The sequence below is a fragment of the Ictalurus punctatus genome, unplaced genomic scaffold (genome assembly GCF_001660625.3).
Source record: "Ictalurus punctatus breed USDA103 unplaced genomic scaffold, Coco_2.0 tig00163726, whole genome shotgun sequence".
Lineage (NCBI taxonomy): Eukaryota > Metazoa > Chordata > Actinopteri > Siluriformes > Ictaluridae > Ictalurus > Ictalurus punctatus.
In genome coordinates this window covers 52,050-69,317 of record NW_026521181.1, presented here as the reverse complement: position 1 = coordinate 69,317, position 17,268 = coordinate 52,050, and the positions used below count along the sequence as shown (strand labels likewise).

Sequence of the window (17,268 nt, the reverse complement as noted above, 5' to 3'; positions counted from 1 at the left end):
ACCCAAACCATCAGTGCTTTATAAACAGGGATATAGAATTCCGGAAAGACTCAACAATATCACATAGTATTTTTGTAATTGCCTGTATATACACCTCATAATGTGGTGTAATACACTACACAATATTTATACACAAGTTACACACATTATGATGCTATTTTTTCTAATCAGATATGTGTAATCCTTTTTGTATCTAATTTCTTGAAAAGTACACAAGTACTCATTTTCCAACATTATGTGGCAAGATACAATTAAAGCATATAACATACCGCATGCTTTAACAAACCCGTAATTAAACAAGCTTCAATAATGTGGATGTTAGATTCTGGTCTATGGAATTCACATGACGAATCTTATGAATGACAGACAACAATTATATAGTTTAACAAACTCCATGAATATTTTTAATAAACATGCATGAATTTTAGTAAATGCAGACGAAGTTAAAAGCTGAAAAATGACATTCAATATTGTAACACACAAAATAGCCAGATATAGTTCCTATGTATTGCTAATCAAAGAAAAAAATATTAGTCAGACATCAAACCCAATGGAATCTCCGTATATTCAAGCTCATTAGAATTGTACTGTTTGGAGGCTGTCACGCGAGGGGAGAGGAATTACAAAATTGAATCTGAACTGGACTCAGGCCCAATTCTTGCAGGACGCACTAGAGATCCCATGTAGCTCTGCTGTGAACAGACAGTGGATATATCTGAATATATGGCATTTCATTTCATTGTTATATACTAGTACTATATGATGCAGTCTGAACCAACAATTTCGGAATCAGTAAACTACAGACATTAGCTACACATTCCTGATCGCAAGAAAGTGAACCACAATTCACTCAAAATTTGAAACCTCCAAATCAATCATCAGTATTCACAAAAGGTTTGGAGCATGTATGCACTTTCAGTTATATGCATAGTGGAAAGGTTTTTGCTTTTCAAAGGGATATAAAAACTAATGAGTCAGTCAACAGTGTTACACAATGGCACATTTGTATGAATGAGAAAAGAAAAAGAACCACAGAAGTTGTAGATTTAAATTCTAACCTTCATCATAAACACATAATGTGTTTCTTGACACTTTTCCTGCCTGGGGCATTTTTTAGGTAGCTGCCGATGGCCTCTCTGCAACCGGCAACAGTATATTCACGTCCATGTGCTTGTTCGGCAATATCTGTAACATAAATATCAACAAAAACATTCAGCCTTGGAATGCAATAACAGAGAAAATGTCCGTTTTCTGAAGGCAAGACTTTCTTCTCAAGAGTTTGCAAAGGAGGCATATACCGTCATGTACCGTAATTTCCAGACTATAAACCGCTACCTTTTTCACACGCTTTGAACACTGCGGCTTAAACAATGATGCGGCTAATTTATGGATTTTTATGGGCTAACGAGCTTCATGCCGCCAAAATATTTAGCCTTGTCACATCGGACCAATGAAATTACCGAACAGGTCACAGTGGACCAATGAAACTGTTCGAATTAAATCAAACACACTCACACTAAATTCTTCAGATCAGTCATTTGCGCTTCATGCACACACCCTCATCATGGAAAACACACGAAGAAATGCATTTGATGCAGCTTTCAAGTTAAAGGCGATCGATCTGGCTGTTGAAGAAGGAAATAGAGCTGCTGCACGTAAGCTTGGCACGCACTGTTCAGGAAAAAAGCATTTAAGGTACGTATTTAATTAAAAGTTTAAAAAATCTATTTGTGTAACATCTTTCTGTGTAAATATCTCGCGTTACAACGTGGACACCTGCGGCTTATAGACAAGTGCGGCCTATATATGTACAAAATTTTTTTTCTTTTTAAAGTTAGTGGGTGCGGCTTATATTCAGGTGCGCTCAATAGTCCGAAAATTACGGTATACATTTTTTATCCTTCATACTCACAGTGTACAAGGCCATACACTTCATCCTGATCAGTCAAAGCCAGCTTCCCACCTTTTGGCGCTTTCAACGAAAACATACACCACAGACTGTTCTCCCCGATTCTTTGGAGAATGGAGCGAACTGTCTCTCCGATGCTGCTCCGCCTCATCGTCTTCAAGTAAGCACGCTACAAGAAATTCAAATAAAAAATCTCTGGCATACATGGTCCAACATAAGATACAATTCCATCATTTAGGATTGTGAGACAATTTTGATATTATGATCAAAAACTTCAGTTCATGTAAACATATAGATTTATTATTCTGAGATTTATTATTATTGAGTCAAATTCCAGGTGAACATTAAAAAGTTTGACTTACAAAACAGTTGGAGTTTTTCGCTATTCTTCAGTTGTTGTTTATTGTTATTGTTCAGTTGCAAACATACAGCTCTGTATCATCAGCATAACAGTGGAAGTTCATTCCATGTTTACGAATAATTTGACCTAGAGGTAGCATATACAAAGTAAAAAGCAGTGGGCCTCAAACAGAACCTTGTGGAACACCAAATTTAACCTCGGTATGCGTGGAGAAGTCTCCATTTACATCTACGAACTGAACTGATAACGATCGGTCTAATAAGACCTGAGGCAGGAGAGGACTGTTCCCTTAATGCCAACATTTTCTAATCTATCAAGGAGAATAGTGTGATCTATAGTATCAAAAGCTGCACTAAGGTCAAGTAACACAAGCAACGAGACACAACCCTGATCAGAGGTCAGTAGAAGGTCATTTACTACTTTAACTAACGCTCTCTCTGTGCTATGATGAGGTCTAAATCCTGACTGATACATTTCATGAATGTTGTTCCTGTGTAAGTACGAGCATAACTTTGCTGTGTACAACCTTTTCTAAGACCTTGGAGATGAAGGGGAGATGTGATATTGGTCTATAGCTGGACAGTTGAGACGGGTCAGTCAGGTTTTTTAATCAGGGTTTTAATAACTGCTAGTTTAAGTGATTTAGGTACATAGCCAGTGCTAAGGGAAGAGTTGATTATATTTAAAAGTGGTTCAATTACTCCTGGACAAATCTTTTTAAGAAACATGTAGGCACAGGATCTAGTAAGCAAGTTGATGAATTTGCTGAAGAGATTAATGAAGCTAGTTTGGTCTCTCTAAGGGGAGTAAAACATTCTAAACATTGATCCGATATTGCTATATTATCATCTACAGGGTGAGTTATAATACTGTCTGGTTTTAATTTAATAGCCTGAATTTCACATCTAATATTTTCAACTTTACCAATGATTTGATACCAAAAATTTGATGAAATCTTCACTGCTATGTAATGATTGAGTGTTTCTCTCTGTAGTGATTTTATTCCTAGTAAATTTTACTACTGTGTTGAATAGAAATCTAGAATTGTTTTTTTTATCTCCTATTAAGGTGGAGAAATAGATTTTTTTTTTAAGAGATTTTCTATATTTCAGTAGGCTCTCCTTCCATGCTGTTTGGAATATCACCAATTTGGTTTGATGCCATTTACGTTCTAATTGTCGAGTTGTCTGTTTTAAGGTTCGCGTTTGATCGTTATAGCCACTCTATCTAGCGTGTAGCGGAGTGTTGACTCCAAGCTTTCAGTTGCCTGATCGAGTTCTGTGGGATCAGACGGTGATCCAAATATAATTGATGTCTCTGGGAGGTTATTTATGAAGCTCGGTGCAGTAGCTGATGTGAAAGTACGTTTTACACGGTAGCGGAGGTGGAAATATTATGATCAATATGTATTATGAACGAGATAAGATAATGGTCTGAGACAACTTCAGACTGTGGAAAAATTACAATATTTTCTATATTTAATCCGTATGTTAGTATGAGGTCAAGAGTGTGACCACCATTATGAGTAGGTCCGATTACGTTCTGATTAATCCCTACTGCATCTAAGATGGACACAACCGCTATTCTCAGAGGGTCTTCCAGGTTATCAAAATGAATATTGAAATCACAGACGATTAATGCTTTATCTACAGAAACAACCAGGTTTGAGATAAAGTTTGCAAATTCACTAAGAAATTCAGTATATGGCCCTGGGGGTCGGTAAATAATAATTAGTGGAATTTACTTATTTTTAGTGGCTACATAAGTTATGCTGGTATAAAGAATTTCAAAAGAATTAAATTTATGACTAGGTTTTTGTGTGACGCCTAGATTTTGACTATGGATGAGACCAACACCTCCTCCTCTACCAGTTGAACGAGGCTGATGTACATAGCTGTATCCAGGAGGACTGGCTTCATTTAATGCTAGGTACTCGTTTGGTTTAATCCAAGTCTCCGTTAAACACATTAAATTACATCCCTGATCAGTAATGATTTCGTTAACAATAAGAGCCTTAGACGCAAGAGATCTAATGTTTAATAGCCCTAGCTTCAGATTAAAGGTGCTGGATGTGCATTCAGTATGATATAATTTTAGGTTAATTAGGTTACTAAAACAAACATTCTGAAATTGTCTATGTATTTGTATAGCTCAGGGAACAGACACAGTCTCCATAGTATGTACTACAGGTGTTAAACTATTAATTGAACATTGCTTATGATGAACATTATTGTAGGAAGATGTGCTTACGGTAGGCAGTCACTTGGTTTGTAGTGTCTTGGAGATGTTGTCAGACAGCAGTTCCGCTCCGAAGCTGCTGGAGTGCAGGCCATCAGGACGAAACATCCTAGGACGCTCCCAGAACAGATTCCAGTTATTAACAAACAGCAGATTCCTGTTAATTACACCAAGAAACTAACCAATCATTTAATGCTAGAAGTCTACTGAACTTTTCAGCTCCACATCTGTATGAGGGAAGAGGTCCAGAGACGATGATCTTCGCGGTGGGTGATCTGCCTCATACCGTCTCGATCAGGCTGGCCCTCTTCAGAACCTCTGTCTGCCGAAGCCTGATGTTTGCCCCCGCATGCGGCACGACTGCTCCAATGCACTCGTCCTTCTTCAGGATTCCTGGTAGCTGCTCAGCGACATCAAGGACACAAGCAAAGAAAAATTGTGTGTGCACCTTACCCTTTGTTGAAGCGACGCGGACATTTCGCACAATGTAGTTCCCAACGATTGCACAGGATCAATCTTATTTTGTTAAGAGCATTAATATTTTGTAGATTCAGCAAGGGGTATGTAAACTTCCGACCGCAACTGTGTACCCACCCAGCTACCAAGCACACACACACACACACACAAATTCCACCATTTAAAAACAGCAAGGATTTTTTAAAAAAAAATTTTATAAACAATTAAAAATAAACTACAGTAGGAACATTTTAACAAATACCACAAAAACACCACAGTTAAAACACTACATACCTTCCTTTTGCAAAAGACTTCTCTTGCACTCACACTCTTGATCTGATGCCAGCTGGAGCCACCTCTTCATGGTCCTCTCGACCTCCATCTCTGCAGCATTAGCCGTAAAGAGGTTTCTATGAACTTTGGAATAAAGCAATACATATCATACAGTCATTATGAATCTTAAGCATTAACTATGCTTATACCATGGTCACTGTGAATACTGGATTCTGATTGGCTGGAAGGTGTGCATTATAACCGTTTATTGCACAGGTAGTTCCCGTCAGATTGATCACCGTAATCATTTCTTGGTCAATGCGCAGCCTACATGCACACACACGCACAGACACTCGAGCATACAGAGACATTCATATGAACAGACACATCTTGCCAGCGCTTTCTGCAACTTTAACAATAAAAATAGCTTTGCTGGTGAAAAGCTACATGATATTTCTCAGCAACGAGGTGGTACCATCACTGTTTCTGAAGTAATTCAACTCTTAGTTTTACTACACTACTGCTGCGCAACACTGACTGCTGAGAGGCACCTATGATGCACGTAATTCATACACGCTTGATCTCTCTCTCTCCTTCTCTCTCTCTCTGATAGATATCTGTCAATTCATTCAAATAAATGCAATCTCATCACACTACTTTACCTCTGTGTCTGATTTATAATGGGCAAAATTCCAGATCTAACGACCTAACTAATAGAAATTAACGATCATTTTAAACTTCTAATCAAAGTTTGCACTTCTAAACCAATGACAGCTTTAACATTATTAATTGTGGAAAGACCATGGTATAGGCGGGGTAATCCATGGCTAGGTGTGCATTAAACGATTTGAACGAGTGGATCATTTCCTCCACATCATGCACTAAAATCGTTTAATGCACATCTAGCCGTGGATTACCCCTTACATATCATCTGAGAGAGACAGCTAATTCTGTATGTAAACAGATATACTTACCAATCACGACCTCTCCGAGTTGGAGAGCGGACAGTGAAGTCTTTCTATTGATTCCCCTCCAATTGAGGTTCTTTTCCAGGGAGTTAGTAATCACCAATATGCACCAGGTGCAGTTGAGCACATCCGCCCTGTCAATAAGCTCCAACCAGTTTACCTGAAACTGAGGATTCTTAAAACAATAATATAATATAAAATAATATAATATATAAAATTAATAAGCATGTATTGCCTCGTCAAAAGTGTCAGTGCTTCTCACTACTTCTGCAGTTACCCTGCCCTGTGTGTTTTCCATGTTTTCCTCCTCTACCAAATATTAGGTCATAACTGTTCCCTCATATCAAAGTGGTGTTCAATGTTGTGCTTTGAGTACGAGTGTGTCACCTTGAGAAAACAGAAATGCTCTCAGTAGCTGTGTAATTGTGCAAGCAGTTGTTAACAAAAAAAAGAGAAAAAATTCTCACCAGATTTTGCTTGTAATCTGGGCTCTGTTGCATCCTTCGCTCCAGACTACACAGTTGAGGAAGGTCTTGCAGGGGCAGTAAATCTTCATCAATATCCAAAGGCTGCACCTGGACCTCCTGTAGTTGAAGCAATCTCAGTGGTTTGTTGGTCCAGCACCATCTCTAATTTAGTTAACACCTCCCTCAGCATGGCTATGGTAAAGAAGTTAACAATATTTACAAACGATACACACTACAAAACTGTACAACTCCATCCTCAGTCTTATTCCTAACCTACACAATTCCAGTAAGATGGCTGAGTGGAAATCATGGTTAATTAATACCTAAAAGAAAGTCAATCAGAAAGCAGAAGAATACGCTCATATGGCATATCGTCCACTCTTTCCAGACTCTGTGAAAGAGTCTAAAATATTGACTATATTGCCAAATTCTACAATGTTTCATGAAAAATACAACTTTGAATATGCTCTCAAAGCATGAGGGAATAGCAATAGCGATGTGCTGAACAAATATCTGCATGTTTTACACCTTGGTGGTCTTTACCCAGACACTTCCACGTCTGACTGGAGGTCTGGCCAGGTCCTGCCCTCTTTATCGCTGTCTTTAAAATACAGTTGCATTTAAACATAATTCAATCCCTTCAGGATCACTCAAAGAGACAAAAAATTAGTATATTGCTAGACTAAGGCTAAGAATTGCACATAAGAAATACAGTGTTGAGCCGAACAACAGGTCTGTTATACTGCCAAGTGGACAATATAATCTAATAACAGGACACAGCATGCTGCAAACTGTGTGGGTTTTCTGACACAACATATTAAAAAAGTTAAATAAAAAGTAGTAAAACAGGAAAGGGGAGGAATAAACTAGGAGTTTATCTTATTTGTACAGCAATTAAAAAAGCTTTATAAAAAAAAGTGTCGAGCTGCCTCTTAAGCTAAATTAGCTAGCCGGCTAGCTAGCTGCTAGTACGCCATCTGATGTTCTCGTCACAATCACACATACCATTGAAAAGATTTTTAAAAAACATTTTCTCCATGACATTTTAAATATCAAACAACATTGTAGACTGAAATTACTCAATTAAATTACTTACCTTCTTCAGCTGAAATGATTCCTCTTGAAAACGAAGAATGACTGCAGCCTCGAGTATCCTAACTGATTTAACCGTCAAAAGTGTTTTCCAGGCGGCTGAGCTCCTTAATTTTAGCTGTGGCCCGTCTGTGACTTAACGAACTTGAAAAAGCAGATACACACCGCTACACAGAGTATGGACCTGCCGCAAGTACACCTGCTTTCAGCTGAGATTGGCCCACATAGCAAAAACCGTCTGTCAACGAGAAGTGGTGTGAACGGTCAGCAGGGCTCTGGGCAATTACCTTTTCACCGATACCGGAATTGAGCCGACAGTGGCGCATTTCTACCAGAATCGGCCCAAATGTGCTTGCTATCTGGGAACTGTTCATCACCCGATATAACGGCCGAATGTTCCAAAAAAGTCTAAGCTTTTTACCAAATAAATGTAAAGTAACAATTTCATCAATGATAACTCTTCAACGCCCAGGGAAAAAAATCAGCGATGATCGGCCTGGAGCTGGCCAGAGTCTGTGCGACATGACGCTCCCTCCCCGGGCTATGTCTGAGTGCTTTCCCCGCTGCACGGAGCGCCGTCCATATAATTTTGGACACTTAAAAATATTCGCTTAAAAATTCTCTTCGAAACTATTATGATATATTATATATATGGCAATGTAGCTCAGTTAGTTAGTGTGTGGTGGTAAGAACGCCAAGGTCGCTGGTTAGAATCTCAGGGCTGATTACATTTTTGCATCTTCTAGAACTCAATTAAAAATCTTCTATTGTAGCACTACTTGCAGTGTTCTCTGCTTGATATATTGCTTTGCTTGTATTTTCTCATTTGTAAGTCTGGTGAAGGATACGGGAATGAGCACAGACGCGGCCAAATAAAAAAATAAAGGAAAAAATATATAATAATAATAAAAAATTTAAAAATAAAAACATGGATTCCATGCTGCAGCAACTAATGGAGGCCAGCCTCCAGCAGCTGACGATAACACCTGCAGCAGCCGATAAGCGAGCAGAAACGTACAGGTTCCACGTGAACCTGTTGAAGAGGTGAAAAATGCTCCTCACACTACTGCCACCTGGGTGCTGAACAGACAGTCATTTCAGCACCACTGTTGTCGACTGCAGCAGAGCATGAGGTGGGGAAATAGAGCACAAATTGCGGCAGATAAACACTGCAACTCCTCACCCTCTCAGAGAAGACTGGAGAGGATAAAAGGGCATCACAACCTCAGCAGCTTGAGCAGCTTTTGTCTACGTGTCTATGCTGATCAATTCGGTTCTATGTCTTGCAGATGACGATGATGACAGCAATTCTCTCCCCCCCACTACCTACGCTTCCTCCGCACTCTGCTACCGACCTACACCACTCTGCCTGGCCCATAGCGACCACACTCCTCTCTAACACCTCCCTCACAGACTGCTGCCCCAGGACAGAGTGTCCCATGACCCTTCTGCACTCCCATTCTACAAAATAAAAGCTCTCTTAACCAGTCTCACTCTGTCTGTGTTCCACCTGCCGCTGCTGCTACACTATAAAACATTCAACCTTTCGTTCTTGAGATGTCACACTAAACAAGAATCTCATGCAAAAGCAAGGACACACAGAAGCATGGAATGATGGCAAAACCGTAGCTAGCCAAAAAAAAACAATAAAGGGCCTTGAGTTCCTAAACATGAAACTGCTGTGACCTCTTATATTTTTGGATCAATTCCAAATACTAATTGAGTCATCTGCTGGTTACAACAACAATATAGTCTATAGAATTCCTACAAACATTCAACCACTGGTTGAGATATTGCATTAATGAGAACCTCAGATGGATGGACAGACTTAGTGGTGGAGGAATAAAAAATAAATAAAAGGTCTGCATAAATACTAAACTCGGACACACTTATCTAACGTTATGGGGTGTAGTAATGACCAACTAGTGTTATCTACTTAGTAAATCTGAGAAAGTTATGTTTTAATAACTTTACTGTCCCATAGTTCTTCATTTTAAACACTTTTCTTGTTGATACTTACAAACGAGTAACCATTTCCTTCAGACTACTCACCTTTCACGACTTCTTTTTGCCTGCCTTCTTCATTTGTAGACGCGTTTAAAAAATGTGCATGTTCATGATATATCTATGCAACTCTACAAGTATCGGCACCCTATCTGCCTTTCTTTCTTTTTTAAAACTAGTTAGTAATATTCATTGCCATATCATAAGTAATTAGAAAAAATGTAATCTATGGTGTCATCTGGTGACAAATTGAGCATGCTTTAGCTACTTTCCCTAAAAAGAGTTGTGAAAGCTGGTTGACATGCTGTAGCGCAGTAAGGGAGTGATGGCTGCATGGACAGGAGTTGTGAACAGTGCTCACCCTACACTCGGGACAGCTGACTGAGGGGACAGAGTTGGAGTCCTGAGGACACTCCAGAGAGCAGAGACACTCCACACAGAAGAGCACATGGGGCAGCCTCCCCACAACCTTACCCTCTGTAAACAGCAATAAAACCACCAAAAAAACATCAAGTGCACTTATTTATGAAGCTAAACATCACATAGGGAAATTTCCCCCACTGCTCTTCTTAACATTTCACATGGCTAACATTTGCTGTGTGGAATTTGGTTATTTATCATTTTTAAGAAACCACGCTGCAAAAAAAAAAAAAAAAGAAAGAAAAGAAAATTAAGCTTTAATGCAAGACGTTAGCTAGCTAGCCAACTAAACTCAAGCTAACTCGAAGGCCATGTTTATCAATTAAGTCTCACTGTTTAACTTTAAAACGCTCACATTGAGGATGTAGTCTGCTAATTGTCAAAGGTTCACTAGCTAATTAGGTTAATTAGGTGTGTTCTGAACCCACATTGCATTCAGCAGTGTGTAACCAAGATGCGTCCGGAAAATACTTGTATAAGTAAATACAGAGAATTTGTTTAAAACATTTTTTTTACCAGACAACGTGTACGGTAAGCCACAATTATTACATGCCACTGTAGCGTCCATTATGATGCTTTTTCACCGCGCACTTCACTTCCTTCAATGATGGAAAGCACTGGCTCTTTTAAGTGAACCGAATCCTTTGGCTTAGCTCTTCAATATGAGTCGATTCCTTCGGCTTCCGTACGGATCACTGCCATTTTTCTGAATCAGATTCAGAATCAGTTTTATTGGTCAAGTATGCTCGCACACTCAAGCAGGGATATGTATCATGCTATATAATTTAGCTAACAAACTGTCACCAAAGTAGCCGTGATGTGAAAACATGTAAACAGATGGGGGGTGGGGATGTAAAATAAATGAATAGATTTAAAGTGCATTACATTTATTCACTTAGCGGATGCTTTTATCTAAAGCGACTAACAAATGAGAAAAATACAAGCAAAGCGATATATATCTAGCAGAGAACAATACAAGTAGTACCAGTAGTAACAAGTAAGAACTGTTCAACTGAGTTAGATATTTTATTTATTTCATTCCTACAAAAACTAAATTCTAACACTGAAAATTAGTTTTTTTTAAAAAGGAGGGAGATATTTGAAAGATTAGGCTTTTAAAAACATCAGCAAATTTACATATAATTAGCTGCTTTCATTCAATTCAATTTATTTTGTAATTACTAAAAAAAAGATATCACAATACCAGGTGGATGGTGGCTTAGTGGTTAGCACGTTCGCCTCACTCCAGGGTCGGGGGCTCGATTCCCACTGCGGCCCTGTGTGTGCGGAGTTTTCATGTTCTCCCCGTGCTGTGGGGGTTTCCTCCGGGTACTCCGGTTTCCTCCCCCAGTCCAAAGACATGCATGGTAGGCTGATTGGCATGTCTAAAAGTGTCCGTAGTGAATGAATGGGTGTGCGAGTGTGTATGTGATTGTGCCGTAATGGATTGGCCTGTCCAGGATATACTTGTGCCCGATGCTCCCCGGGATAGGCGCCAGGTTCCCCGTGACCCTGAAGGATAAGTAGTATTGAAGATGGATGGATGGATATCACCTTACCTACAACATCATAGAAAAGTGTATTGTGACCTAATTTATCGCAATATCTATAACCAATTTATGGTTGTTGTTGTTTTGTTGTGTTTACATAGTTAATATTAACTAGCCTAGATAAACACAACAAAACAACAATAACAACAATAAATTGGAGTTGTTCCTTGTAATATATGACTTATATGTAAAGAATGAAATTGCTAAATGCAAAAAATATGTATAATAAATAATTGTAATCGTTTATACAATAACTGATATGTATATCACAGGTCACAGTGACATTGTATTGAAGATTAAGAATACTCTTTAAGGGCCATGAATGAAGGCCTCTGGAAAGAAACCGTTCTTGTGCCTGGTGTATTGGAAGTTCAAATAAAGTGTGTCCAAGCCGTGTCCAGAAAATATTATGGTCTGGGATGTATTGCCTTCATTGCTTAACTAGTCTCATGTTCAGTGAGAACACATTAAAAAGACCAAATCAGATTTTATCATATGCATGTGAGGAAACCATGTCCTGCGCTGTGGTTATCTTCATTAAACATCATTGTAGCCAAGCCTTCATATTCCTACACCTGAGTTTACAAAAAAAAAAAAAACACATTATATCATGGTAACTATAACACCAGTCGCATACAAACTAGTAAATTATGTGCCCTTTGTGCTTGTGCTGTTGGATCTTCGATACGAAGGTAAGAAGGTACTGACTTCATATACTGGATAGATAGTGTGGAAACTGAACTGTCACACAGCTGTACAGATTCTACAGAAATACTTTTCATTAGACCTCACTAGTCTTAAGGAATGAATCTCACAAGTTTCTTCTAGTGCACTAAGTAGTACTCTACATACAAAGCCAAGCTTTTCTATAGACTCTAAAGAGATGTGACTTGATAATGAGACCTCTCTGTGCTGATGATTATGATAAAGTCCAAGATAATGATGTGTGCTTTGTATTTAAAAAATGACACAGGAAAATTAGTGTCCATGTCTTTTATCAATAATAATAATAATAATAATAATAATAATAATAATAATTGCAAGCATAGTGAAATCAATGGTATTATTCTACCCAACCATTTGTCACTATATTTTTACTTTACTATATCCTGGCCGGAGTTTACTTTTGATTAAAGGAGTGCTATGCAGCAGTGAGAACAGTGTCGAGAAGCACCTGGAGATGGGGAAGAAGCTCCTGGCTGCCGGACAGCTGGCCGACGCACTTTCCCATTTCCACGCAGCTGTTGGTGAGTCGGTGAGCTTTTCTCAGAAAGTCACCAGCAATCATTTCTTTATTTCTGCAAAAAAAAATATTCTGTCTGAATCTTAACCGACCACTTTCTGACATCCGTGTGTAGACGGTGACCCGAAAAAATACTTGGCCTACTACAGAAGAGCCACCGTCTACCTGGCCACGGACAAGTCTAAATCCGCTTTACCGGATCTAAGCAAAGTCATCGAGTGTCATGATTTCCCCTTGAAGCAGCGTGCTCTAAGCGCGAATGCGCGAGCACCTGCTTTTCCATTGTTCACAGTAGTGACATCTGGACACGTGTGTTTTGTTTATGTTTCTGTCACGTCTCCTCCCTGTTCTGTCATTGGCTGGGATTTCACGTGTGTCTGTATTTTGCCCTCAGCAAGTTTAGAGGCTGATCAGTTTAGACGCTGATCATGTCCACATATATACCGCGCGCCTCCCAGCACACAACGCGGAAGATTATCCTAGAGTTAGATTGGTTTGTTTAGTAGTCATAGTCACGGTCCATGTTTAGAGTTCGTTCACGCTGGATTATCCGCTCCCAGTTCCTCGTCATAGTTCATGTTTCTCGTTTAGTTTATCGACCCTGTTTTCCGTGACACGACCTTGATTCATGTTTAACCCTGTGTATGCCTGTTTGCCGATCGCCTGACCTTCGCCTGTTTTGGATTATGTTTTGGATTTGTCTGCCTGTCTCTCTTTTAAAATAAACAACTGTTCATACTGCAATTGCATCCGTCCTATCTCCGCTCCGTCACGATACGTGACATCGAGTTAAACCTGATTTCACATCGGTGAGTTTTACTCCATGATAAGACATGAAAAGAAGATTGACATGCATCATGTTGAAAAGAGTTGGTGGTAACAGGTGATTTGTCACAGGCAAGACTTCAGAGAGGGAGCCTACTGTAACTCTTTGACTTGTCATTAAAGGAAAATTAAGTCATTAAAGGAAAATTAAGTCATTAAAGGAAAAATCCACCATGAACAACTTGCATATTGATCTTTATAATTAACAGGTGGCATCCAGGATTCATTTTGTAGTGAAAATTTTGAGTTTACTTTTTTAGTTTAGACTTCTTTCATTGACCTGTTGGTCATTTTTCACTTTGGTTTCTTGTATTGCCCACAATCAAGTTTGACAACATGCTAATATTGGTGACAGTAAAATTGCTATCTGTAGATTTCCCCCTGAGCTCCCTCCCCATAAAGAGTCTAGTTTCTAATCATCCCTAATCAAGCACAGCTTCATACGAGTCTTTATTAGCTGAATTAACTGCCGTAGATGGCCTAGACAAAATTAGAGCTGGGACTGATCCCCTGAATCAGAGTTCATCACATCTATGCAGCCATTAAGGACTTTGAAAGTGCTAAGGAGTACAGCGAGAATGACTGTCACCTACCCTTTGGCTTCTTAGGTTGATATTGAAGTGTGTCATGTTTTAATGTGTTCTAAACAGCTGGGCTTGTGTGAACACTAGGATAGCCCAGAAGAAGCTCATTAAAGCCTACAGGAAGTTCTCACAGCAGTGACACCCAGACAACGTCCAGGATCCTGAAGAGAAGAACAAGGCTGAGAAGAAGTTCATAGACATCGCACAGGCCAAGGAAGTGCTCACTGAGCCAGGTAAACCCTCAATCAGTTTTGTCTGCTAATATAAAAATACCAAGCTAAGCCGTTTTTTGATGTTGGTTTTTGTGTCCCATGCTTGAATAGTTTTACATAGATGAGGAATACAGTATATAAGTATGTAAGTACAGCTGCAGATAAAGAAGGATGAATCAGATTGGAATTCAGATCAAATTAACAGAAATTATGGTTGTGACTTGGTGATTAGTGGGGATGTTGAACACAGTCTGTGATATGTTTTTGATTTTTTTGCTAATACAGATCTGCCAAAATAACTAACAGTCAAAGAGAAATAAACATGCATTTTGTTGGAAAGGACGGATCGGAACCATGCTTGCAGCATAAACGGTTAATTGTATTGGTTGAACTGATATTTAACTGTAATCTGCAGAAATATTATGATATCATATATAGGGAAATTAGCCAGCGGTGGGTGGAGACAGACACACGGGAGGCCGTCGTAACGTTAACAAATGAGATTTATTTTTATTTTTATTTATAACGTTCTGGAGTGTGTGTGTGTGCTCGCGTGTGGGCGTGACAGCGTGTGGTGAGAGGTCAGTGTATTGCGGGGTTGCCAGAGTCGCTCCGGGGCTTTCCGGTGAAACAAGGGCTCTTCTCAGACGTCAGGCAACGCCGCGTTTGTAGTCAGGGACCGGAGAATTCGCTCGGGTCCGGGTCGTCTGAAAGAAAACATACAATACCAACAATACTGATAACTGGCAGTAATCCAGGCACACTTCATGTGAGAGAATGCTCTCCTTTCGAGCGGAAAAGCGGCCTTTTATACTCTCCCTTCGTCTGCTGGATGGTGGAATTTTCACGTGCGGCGCGCCATTCATCACCAGAGGGTGTGTCGGCGGCTCCGCCCCACCTCCACGTGCTTTCCGACTGTCCAAAACATTGAAGCGGGGCTGTCTCTTCAGCGCCAGCGCGGCAGTCGCGGGAGGAGCGATTTTAGTTCCTTGTGCGCCGGCTGTCGGTCTGTCGCGACACATACAGTATAAGTTTACTTTATACAGTTATTACAAAATTAACATAAGTGTATGTCAGGCCTGCATGTATTGTTAGTATTTTTAGAACAATTATGAACTCTAATTGCAAGCACTTGCATAAGCATATTAACATTTTGTGCTGAATCTTGAAAATATGTAAAACATTTAGACCATGTGCTACTGCATGCACTATGGCTGACTGGTGATCACGTTTGCCTCACACCTCAAGGGTTAGGGGTTCGATTCTCGCCTCTGCCCTGTGTGCACAGAGTTTGCATGTTCTCCTCGTGCTTTGGGGGTTTCCTCTGGATACTCCGGGTCCCCCCGCCCAGTCCAGAGAAATGTGTTGTAACCTGATTGGCATCTCTAAATTGTCCGTAGTGTGTGAATGGGGGTGTGTGTGTGCAATTGCGCACTGCGTTGGTTTGGCATCCCAGCCCAGACTCTAGGCTCCCCGCCACCCTGTGTAGGATAAGGGGTACAGACAATGGACGGCTGGCTGATTCTGACCTTAATAAAATATATTGACTGTTGATTAACACTTTCTTGTTTGTATGTCTGTAAAATGAATTTTCCTTTCATTTTAATAATTAAAAAGTATAGCCTACAATACTGAAAAGAAAATTTAATGGTGGGTCACTGCAAATCCTATTCTTTTATTATTATACTGACATTGCAGAATTTCCAGAGGTCCAGACAGACTTTAATTTTTTTGGGCAGCATGTAGACTAAATGTCAAGGTGCATCGATCAACAGTATATTAGATTGGATGTAATGGTATTGTTTTTCCCCAGATGGAACGGTTAAAAAAATTAATCAATCACTGGTTCGGTGTGACGGTTATAAATAATTAACCTCTTGTAGAAGTGAATGTGTCGTTCATGTACCACATTCTTTGAGAATTGGCTAATTTTATTCCTGTTTGGCTTGAGCACTTTGAAATAGCAGAAAAGCAGTTTTCAGGTGTCTCCTATATCAATGTAAAAGGGGGAAAACTGTAGCTGCTTGCACCTCTGGTAATATAAAACACGAGTCTCGAAAGATGCTGGTATATCTGACACCTTTTCTCTGTTCTTGTGCAGAAACGAGGAGTTCATTTGACAAGGGTGAAGACCCAATGGACCCTGAGAGCAAGCACGGAGAAGGCCATCACCATTTCCACGGGGCCTGGGAGAGTTTCCAGGGCTTTAACCCTATTGGCTCTGGACTGTTCAACTTTAAATTCAACTTTAACTAAGATCATCCAGGAGGACATCAGTCTGATCTGAATATATAGCATCAGGCATGCAGCGAGAAGTGTAACCTGTTGAACCTGTTTGACACTAACTGCCATAGATGTGGCTACAGAAGCCACTGTGGCATGAAGATGCATCATATGCTGTTGAATATTCTCAGACTTGCCAAGCTGAGCTAAGTGGTATTATATAAAGTAATTATTTCAGGGACCATCAGAGTGTGGGGGTTCATTCCCAAGCAACCAACTATCCTAAAACTATTGTGTGTGTGTGTGTGTGTGTGTGTGTGTGTGTGTGTGTGTGTGTATAGGAGACTGCACTATTTTTCTATCAGTTAAATAATGCTGCATTGTAAATACACAATTAAAGATATTACGTATTTAATTAAAAAGAAAGTGACATTATTCTCCGA

The 17,268-nt window shown here is 39.7% G+C and overlaps 2 long non-coding RNA genes across 20 annotated transcripts; one reads left to right on the top strand and one right to left on the bottom strand.

Moving 5' to 3' along the window:
• Positions 1 to 649: 649 nt before the first annotated feature.
• LOC128632680 (uncharacterized) lies at positions 650 to 13,280 on the bottom strand. 17 transcript variants are annotated; one of them, XR_008396206.1, is made up of 10 exons: positions 10,130 to 10,692; positions 7,769 to 8,002; positions 6,673 to 6,864; positions 6,212 to 6,371; positions 5,259 to 5,381; positions 4,521 to 4,908; positions 2,272 to 2,396; positions 1,913 to 2,078; positions 1,059 to 1,185; positions 650 to 692 (listed from the first exon to the last, which is right to left on the bottom strand). It is a non-coding gene; the product is annotated as an uncharacterized LOC128632680 (long non-coding RNA). The 17 variants fall into 17 exon arrangements; XR_008396212.1 differs by lacking the exons at positions 7,769 to 8,002; positions 10,130 to 10,692 and adding exons at positions 11,393 to 11,747; positions 12,913 to 13,036; positions 13,147 to 13,280 and having other exon boundaries at positions 656 to 1,185; XR_008396213.1 differs by lacking the exons at positions 7,769 to 8,002; positions 10,130 to 10,692 and adding exons at positions 11,393 to 11,747; positions 12,913 to 13,036; positions 13,126 to 13,271 and having other exon boundaries at positions 656 to 1,185.
• On the top strand, positions 10,635 to 17,268 carry LOC128632681 (uncharacterized). 3 transcript variants are annotated; one of them, XR_008396222.1, is made up of 4 exons: positions 10,635 to 10,719; positions 12,875 to 12,985; positions 14,478 to 14,623; positions 16,704 to 17,268. It is a non-coding gene; the product is annotated as an uncharacterized LOC128632681 (long non-coding RNA). The 3 variants fall into 3 exon arrangements; XR_008396221.1 differs by lacking the exons at positions 10,635 to 10,719; positions 12,875 to 12,985 and adding an exon at positions 13,333 to 13,790 and having other exon boundaries at positions 14,457 to 14,623; XR_008396220.1 differs by lacking the exons at positions 10,635 to 10,719; positions 12,875 to 12,985 and adding an exon at positions 13,345 to 13,790.